An 8,890-nucleotide genomic window follows, 5' to 3' on the forward strand; every position below is an offset into this window, starting at 1 on the left:
CTTTTGGAAGCCATGGGAGCTGCTGGTCGTGCATCAAGGAAGGAGATGGCCAAAAATGAAATATCTCACTTCCCTTTTATAGGAAAATCCAAAAAGTGCCCCGAACGGGCCCCATCGGATCCGGAAAAGTAAAATTTGAGCAAACATGCTCAAGCAGTAAAACTCCATGAACTAAAAAGATTCACAATAAGAAAATATGAATAATGGAAGAAACGGCGCCAAAAACCGAGTCCCGAGCAGAAAGTTATGCCCCAAACAAGTTCGGAGGCAACCGAGTCCAGAAACTCTGAAACAGGAGAAAAATGACCAGAACGGAATTCTATGAATTTACAAGTCAACAAAAAGTAAAAATGAATCCCGTATGAGGATCCAGGCTCCAGACGAGACATTTTGCAATAACTTTTGTTAATTGCACAATGACCCCTACAAAAAGGGTTAACTGCGAAACTGCCCCAGAATGAAAATATCTTCCAACCAGAGTACTTTCTTGCAAAAGTAAAGATACGTATTTCGTGGAAACCACTCACGATAAGGATACGTGAAGTTAAAAACCAACTCCGAGCACAAGAAGTGAGGTTGTGCCAAAAATTGACAAACGGAGATAAGACGCAATAGGGAAAATGACAGAATAGGGAAAAGACGAAATAGCGTATAGTATCCAAAAACAAAAAATGCGAAAATGACTCGGTCCTTAAAGGAAGTTGTCAATTCACACGAAAGAGTCTCAGAAACCAATTCTGAGCACTCGAGATGACACTAAGCGATGAAAAACCATCCACGGTATTTGAGGAAAAAGGGAAAAGGAAGAAAATGACCGGGTCATTACACATTCTGATTCATTGTTGGATTTATGTTCGGGTCACCGCTGACACAGCGAGTTGAATAAAACTTGGGTCATTACAAAAATGACCCTCAAGAATGAAAAAATCAAATATGATTTTACTGTCACATGTTTTCTTTTCCTTTTTTTCTTTGTTTTTGTGGAAGAAAAATTTGACATGTTGTATAAGTAATGTTTCAATAAACACTAAGAAATAAAAGATTAATTTGTGTGTGATTACTTGAATGTGATATTTAATATTTAATATATTACTACAGAATAAAAAAAAAATTTGAAAACCATATTTATTACTTTTTGAGATGGAAAGTGAGAGTTTTGTATTAGAATTTTGTTTAAGTATTAGATAATATAACTAATCCATCTATTTCAACGAGGGCATTAAACATGCACAAAAAAAAAAAAAAGAAAAAAGAAAAAAAAATCTTATAATGATTTTATATTATTTTAAAATTTTATCTTTACATTACTAGTTTGGTCCCCCTTTAAAAATTTCTAGCTCTGCCCCTATCTGTATGCATATGGCATTGGCGGCCACAGTAGTGGAGTTTGGTTTCTTTTTTATTTATTTATTTATTTTTAACTAAGAGTCATTTTGGTCAAATACAAGGACTTATAAAGGTTAATATTATACTTTAATGATTTAAATGGGTGAATTCAGAAGTCAGAGGATAATTACGTACTTTTATTATGGTTCGGGGTGTCGTTGTTCAGGTTTGCAAACATAGGGGGCAATTGGTTCACACTCTTCCTAAGTTGTATCTACCTGTCTTTTTTGCAAGCCTGATTTGGTGTGAGTGCAAATTGATAAGTTCTGAAATATGCACATTTTAGCCCTAATCTTGGGTATTTTAGACCTTTCATCTATCTTTACTTTTTTGTTTTAGTCCTAATTTGTGTTTTTGGCAATTTCAGGTTAATAAGGTTCAAACGGGCTAAAATCGGTTCATTGAAGTCTTTTTGGAGTCAAGCAAATGTATCAAGAAAAGTTCCAAAATTTGCCAAAAAGGGGATCATAATCGATCCTAGTCCAACCACGATCGATCGTAAATGGATAAGCCCAGTCAGTAGATAAGGCCAAACCAGCTCATCACGATTGATCATATTCCAACCACGATCGATCCTAAGTGGATAAGCCCAGTCAGCAGATAAGGCCAGACCAGCTCATCATGATCGATCCTGCAAGAATTGCGATATATCGATCGCAAGAATCACGATCGATCCTAAAGTACAATCAGCAAATAAGATCATCTAACCACCTCACTTGCGATCGATCCTGCCTGAGTTGCGATCAATCGCAACACTGTGCGATTGATTGCAACTTATGCTAAAAGAAGATTTTAATTCTCATTTTGGGTTCAAACTTCAAGGATGAAGGGGCTATAGGATTGCATCATTAGAGGGTACATTTTTGACCCATTTTGGACTCCAAGGAACAAGTATAAAAGGGAAATTGAACCATCTTTACAAGGATTAACTAGTTGTTTACAAAGTTAGAGATTAGAAGAGTAAATGAAGAAATCTCTTGATGCACACTCTCTCTAGGGTTTCAAGCAAAAAGAAAAAGAGGAAGATGAAGCAAAGCATGGGGATGGATCTTGAGCACTCCTTGACCACATCTACCTTCTCCATGAGTGGCTAGTCTACGATTGACAAAGTTCCTATTACTTGGACAAAGCAAGAAAATGACCGTTTCTTTGCAAACATCTGGAATTATTATTGGGAAGATCCAATCTTGTTTAGGTATTGTCCGGATCAAATCATAAGAAGATATGTGTCAGAAAGTGAAATTCCGAGCGTTTTTGTGTTTTGTCACACTCTTGCATGTGGTGGACATTTTAGTGCAAAGAAGACCGTCCTCAAGGTTCTTCAAAGTGGCCTCTTTTGGCCCACTATCTATAGAGATGCCTATAACTTTTGCAAAGTGTGTATCCGATGTCAAAAATTGGGATCAATGTCAAAGAGAGACATGATGCCCTTAACTTCGGTCCTCATTGTTGAAATCTTCGATGTATGGGGAATTGACTTCATAGGACCATTCCTAATGTCATATGGCTTCACTTAAATCCTCCTTGCCTTTGATTATATGTCACAATAGGTGAAAGCTTGTGCTACCAAAACTTGCATTTATCAAATCCAATGTTTTTATTTATTTTAGAATGCCAAGGACAATAATTAGTGATGGGGGAAAGCATTTTTGCAATCGTTTTTTGAAGCAACTCTTCTTAAGGTACTCCGTCACTCATAAGGTTGCCACCCCTTGTCATCCCCAACACAAGTGGGCAAGTTGAGGTTTCTAATCGGGAGATTACGCATATTCTAGAAAAAACGGTGCATCTGGACTGGAAAGATTGGTCAAGAAAGCTTAATGACGGATTGTGGGCTTACCGAACGACTTATAAGACTTCCAATAGGCATGTCTCCTTATAGACTTGTTTATGGGAAACCTTGTCCCCCTTACGGTTGAGTTAGAACACAAGGCTTTGTGGGTAATCAAGAGGCACAATCTTAATCTTGATAAGGCCGGAAAGAACCGTTTACTTCAAATGAATGAGCTAGAGGAATTAAGGAATGATGCCTATGACAATGCTAAAATTTACAAGGCAATGACAAAAGCTTTTCATGATAGCCATATTGTGAAGAAGTCTTTTGTGCCCGGGCAAAAAGAATGGCTCTTCAACTCTAAGCTCAAATTATTTCCTGGTAAGCTATGCTTTAGGTGGGATGGTACATATGAGATCATTTCCGTCTCACTTTATCGAGCGGTAGAGATTAAATGCTTGAAGGATGAAAGAATCCTCAGGATGAATGGCCAAAATTTGAAGCCTTACATTGATGGACAAGCTATTCAAAGAGATGTGGAAGCCACCCTCTTAGGGGATCCCATCTATCTTGAAGATTGAGAGCAATTTCAATGTCACCTAGAGACATTAAACCTAGTTTCGTAGAGTTTTTAAACTCTATTCCTTCCTCTTTCCTTTTATTTTTCCTTCTTGCATCATCTAGATAGTTCATTGAGCTCCTAAAAATTTCAAAATTTCAAGCATTGGGTGCCTTTTCATGTCCTATGATCGATCATGCCTGTACTTGTAGAATTTTAGGTTGAAAACAGCCTCTGTTGATCAATCGCAACTGGGTTGTGATCTATCCTACCTGCACACAACAGTTTTGTGCCTGAAATCAAGCCTCTATTAATCGATCGTAATTTTCTGTGGTCGATCCTGATAGGTTTGTGAATGACCCTAATTTCGTGCCTTAGAAATTTTTAGAAAAGGCTAAAAAATGTGCTTTTTGTTAATCGATCGCATTCTTTTGGGATAGATCGCAACCTGGTGTGATCGATTATACTTGTGTAAAAATTCTGTGCTTCCAAACATGCCTTTGTTAATCGATCTTAATATGGGTGTGATCGATCACAATACTATGCGATCGATCGTGCCTGCACCTGAATTTTGTGCTTCAATTCCTCCCTTAATGCAATCGATCCTAGTTTCTGTACGATCGATCATAGCGTCATCAAGATCGATCACACCTGCACCTGTTCTTAAAAAAAAAAAAAAATTTCTTATTATTTGCATTTTATTTTACTTGCATTTTGCATTTCATTTTACTTGCATTTTATTTTACTTGCATACATGTTTTTATTTTATTGTATTTTATTTTATTTTCTTTTGTATTCTTGTCTTAAAAAAAAAAATGGAAACTTGTTCTCATATCTCTCTTTCATCTTGTTCTTTATTGCCTTAGAGTGTATTGTATGCTTATCTTTATCACATTTAGATATTGATAAGAGTTTTGATAGTGTGGTTGTTTCAGACAGGTTTTTGATTCCAAGCTTGAGGGTGTCTTCATTCAAATTGGATTATTCCGTTGCTAGGCTTCGTAGGCTTTTGCCACTATGGTATATTCTCTCCATCTTTTCCATTGTTCTCATTACACATTGAGGACAATGTGCGGTTTAAGTTTAGGGGTAAGATGGCTTCGTTGCATTCTACTTAATTAAGTTTTGAGCTTTAATTGCATGATTGAGAATTAACATCCATTTGGGCTATGATTTTAATCTTTTGAGGCCTATACTCCATTGAATTGTAAATTTCAAGTCTTGAGATTCCTATAGTCCTTGTATGCCTTTGGATGCCATTTAGGTGCAAATTTTTCAAAAATATATCATACTTGCTTTTGTGGTCCACATCATCTTGTTTGTGAGAATGCTTTGAGAATTGATTCTAGAGTACTACATTTGCACAGACGCACACTAGCATTCAAATTGTTGGGTATATGCTTAGTTGATTATTGTTTTGGTTAGATCCCATTTGAGCTAGTAGGCTTTGAAAGCTTTCATTCTTGACAAAATGACCTTGCATGCTAATAACAAATCCTTTTCACCGAGTAGCCAGGATTCTTACCTCATTAAGCATTGAATTCTCGTGTCAAAAAGTGAAGGGCCAAATTTAAATAAAAACTTCTTTACTGAGTAGCCAAGATTCTTGTCTTGCCTCGTTAAGCATTGAATTCTCGCGTCCAAAGGTGAGAAGTTGGGAGATGAAAAGTGAAACTTGTTTTGATTTGTAGCCTAATTGATTTAAGCTATTAAGTCCTTAGGGGTGTCTTTACACCTAAAGCCGTCCGGTTTGGGAGTTATTGACTGTGATATCCCTCGATTCTAGAACCACAGGTGATCAATTTTGAACAGAGATTCGAGGGATACCAAACAATTAAGTATTTAAACATGCATGATTACAAATTCAAATTTAATGAATAAATAAATAAGCTGAAAGAATTCTAAAATAAAAAAAAAATCCTTAAAAGTTATAAAATCCAATACTGCCAAAACCTCAAATCTTATTACAACTTTGGAATCCACCTAGTGGACCCCTAATAATATCCCAGCTGAAAAGTAAACAACTGAACTAAAAAGGAACACAAAAGTAAACATAAATAACAGGCCTACGTAGTTGAAAAAATAAATGACCGTCTCTACTTAGCACGAACAAGCTCTAAGATGGAACCGTCCAATACCTAAAAAATAATAGTGGGTCAAGCCCACGAACAAGTTCTACTCTAACTACAATCCAAACAGAGACCCGATACGCAGATACACCCTAGACATCTCAACAATAGCTATCTAGTCCATACATATATATATCCACACTAAGGGACTCTCATTGGACTACAAAGGGGGTCTTAACCTAAATAGAAGGCAACATGCAAAATGCACCTGAGGTAGGCATGAGTACCTAGACCTAACAGGGTACACCTCTACCATCATAGCCAGCTATGCATCCCAATGCATATACGCTCCCTAACCATCGATCCTGAGACTCAAGCTCATATCTTGGTACCATAAATATATATATATATATATATAATCCATCCACAACCAAAGTAGTGCCACTCAACTGTTCATTGCCTTAACACGATATACAAGTATAAGTAGCAAGTAATCCAGTTAGTCATTCAACTTGTTCAGTTGATCTTACTTAAATATAAGTAGGATTTAATTTTGTAATCCATTCCCTTATTCCAGAATACGTAGGACTTAGTGTTTTAAACTAATCCATCCCTAGTACGCCACCGTCCCATACCTGTATATACAATCCACAAAACGAATCCAATAATTGATAAAAACAGGTAAATCAGTTCATCAATTAAAATCCAAAGAATGATATAATGATAATCAGAAATATAAATTGAGCACATTATACTAAAATACTCCAAAGAAACTCCATAATAATCCATTTAATTTGCTAGAATATAAACAAGCAATTAAACTTTCCTTAATCATTGACAGCATGCAGATTTGTATTAAAACTTCATGATATCCAATCCTTTAGCATAATAGCACAGATTAACCATTCTGGGACTTTAACATAATAATTTAAATAATTTAAAACCCCCCATTAAAATTCAAAATCACATTTAAGCCCCTGGAGTTCAAAAAACCCAAAAAATACACTCGTAGATGAGCATCTAGCAGAAGAGCTGCCTTTCCCAAAGAAGGATCCGGCTCCCCCCTTTGTGAAGCTAGCTCTCCACGGGGGAGAGCCGGCTCTATACCTTGTGGAGCCAGCTCTCTCCTTCCTAGAGCCGACTCCCTCCTTTGGAGAGTCAGCTCTCTTTCCCTGAGAGCCGTAAATTGATTCCCGATCATTGTCTTCGCCTCTGGCGATATCCAGAACCCCCTGTAACGATTTATTAAGGTTCCTAGGATCTAATCCATGTCCAAAATTTATCCAAAAATATATATAAGAACAGTATGCATCAACACAACAATTAACATACATAATATGCAGCAATTAATACAATGAATAAATTTTAATTTAGTAACACGCAATACAGTTTAATCATTGAATTAACATGCATACAAGATTAACTTTAACGTCCAATTAAGTCCTGGAGATTCTCTAGGCATGCACATAACACAAATCAAAGGGAAGGAGCAAGAAATATAACTTGCCTTTGAGATTTCAGAATAAAATCTCGGTGTCGTCTTCTTAGCTTTTCTGGCAAGCTTTCACTGTTCTAACTCCTCTGTTGCCCCTTGGTTCAAACCACAAACAACACCCCTTCGTTCTCTCTTTGGTTTAGCCTTAGTCTTAACCAAACCCTAGTTTTTCTCTCTCTGTTTCTCTCAGACTTCTCTATACGTGAATAGGGTTTTTAAAACCCTCGGTAGACATACAAAGCTATATATATATATAGACTTATAAAAACCTAATTCTAGTTATTAGAGAAGATGGAAAAGAAAAAGAAAAAGAAAATAATAAAATGTAAGATAAATATATATAAGTTGGCTATCTCAACCAAGTGATTTCATATTTATGTATAACACCCTAAAATTATATTAATTAGATTAACCCTATATACATATATAACTATATATATATGTAGATCCATCTATGGGTATTAACCATACCCTTTTAATCTCCTATCCAATTAATCCACACTATCCAAGCCCAACTCCTTAACATAACGTAAACATCTAATTTAAACAATTAATTTAAAAGTCCACATAAGCATATAAGTTCAAATAACAAATAAAACAATTTAAACATATAATACAATTCCACATAAGCAGATAATTAAATTTAAAAATAAATAATTCAACTAAACAATTAAATAATTAAACAACCAATTAAATAAATAGGCAAAAAAATAATAAAAATGCAATAAAACGATTAATGAAAATACTGAGACTATCCTTGGAATTTAATGAAAATTCCGTCCCTGGAATTTGCTCTTACATTCTTCCAGTATTTCAGGAAACTGCGAGCGAATGACATCTTCCCTTTTCCAAGTAGACTCAGCCTCATTATGGTGATTGCACTGTACGCGCACTAAAGGTATAAACTTATTGCAAAGAATTTGATCCCGACGGTCGATAATACGACACAGTGGCTCTAAACATATTACATCCGACTGCACCTCAATCTTACCAACATTGATATGCTGATACTGATCCTCATCTCGCAGAAAATTTCGTAACTTGGAAACATGGAACACATTGTGCACACGATCTAAATGATTCAAACGTGCTAGCCAATAAGCTACAACGCCAACTCGATCCGTAATCACAAATGGACCAGCAAACCATGGTGACAAGTTCCCTTTCTTTCCAAAGCGCGTTACTCCTTTTATAGGAGAAACTTTGAGGAGAACCTGATCTCCAACCTGAAACTCCAATGTACGAGTACGACGATCCGCATAACTCTTCTACCTATTCTGAGCAGTGCACATGCGATCCCGAACAAGAGCCATCTTTTCAGAGGTATCCTTAATGAACTCAGGACCTAAAAATCTACTCTTGCCAACCTCTATCTAATAAACAGGAGATCAACATGGTCGGCCATACAATGCCTTAAACGGTACCATACCAATAGTCTTCTGGAAGCTATTATAATACACGAACTCCACAAGTGGCAAATAATCCTCCTAATGGCCCTTGAAGTCAAGAACACAAGAATGAAGCATATCCCCCATGATCTGATTAATCCTCTCAGTCTGGCCATCTGTCTGAGGAGGATAAGCAGTTCTAAGATACAACTCTGTACC

This window comes from Cornus florida, unplaced genomic scaffold, assembly GCF_030987335.1.
Source record: "Cornus florida cultivar Cherokee Brave unplaced genomic scaffold, ASM3098733v1 CherokeeBrave_3.0.0_Hap2_Chr07, whole genome shotgun sequence".
NCBI lineage: Eukaryota > Viridiplantae > Streptophyta > Magnoliopsida > Cornales > Cornaceae > Cornus > Cornus florida.